Source organism: Monoraphidium neglectum (genome assembly GCF_000611645.1).
Source record: "Monoraphidium neglectum strain SAG 48.87 unplaced genomic scaffold scaffold03062, whole genome shotgun sequence".
NCBI classification, from domain to species: domain Eukaryota; kingdom Viridiplantae; phylum Chlorophyta; class Chlorophyceae; order Sphaeropleales; family Selenastraceae; genus Monoraphidium; species Monoraphidium neglectum.
In genome coordinates this window covers 2,185-2,891 of record NW_014010566.1, presented here as the reverse complement: position 1 = coordinate 2,891, position 707 = coordinate 2,185, and positions in this window count along the sequence as shown.

Below are 707 nucleotides of genomic sequence, written 5' to 3'. Positions count from 1 at the left end.
GGGGGAGGCTGCCCGCTGAAGCTGCGGCGGGCCGCCCGCCCCTCCTGTTTCCTCGGCCGTCCCCAGGTCTGCTGAGCTGGCCTCAGCGCTGGGCGGGCCGGGTTCACTGTCGCTGTGAAGGCCCAGCAGAGCCAGCGCCGCCTCTCTCGCTCCGGCTGAGTCTGCATCCTGGCGCCGCTGCCCCCTGTCGGCGCTTACCTCCCAGCAAGACGCCTCGCTTTCACAGCTGCTTTGGGGGCCGCAATCCACAGCGGCGCGCATGACAGCTGCGCCAGCGACCTGCCCGCCGCCAGACGCCCTCGCACTCCCCCACCCGCTGCCGCAACCTGCGCCGGCGGCGGCGCTGCTGCTGCTCACACCGTCGTCGCGGCGCGCGACGCGCGCGCGCTGCCGCCTCCAGTGTATCTGTATGATGCGTGCCGCCACGTCCCGCGTCACCTCGCGCAGCTGGTCTTCTGTCAGGCTGAGGCTGAGGCTCTGACGGGCGCTGGCGTCGGCGAGGCCCAGCGCGCCCAGCACGCCCGCGCTGCCCCCGCTGCTTCGGCGCGCCGCTGACGCCGGCCTCCGGGCGCGGCGGGGCGCCGGGGCTGAGATTTGGACGTTTTTTTCGAGCTGCAGTGGGTATTGGGACTGTTGCTGCTGCTGCTGCTGCTGGAGATGCAGGCAGACAGTGCTGCTGCTGCCAGTGTCGGCATCAGGCTGCGAGT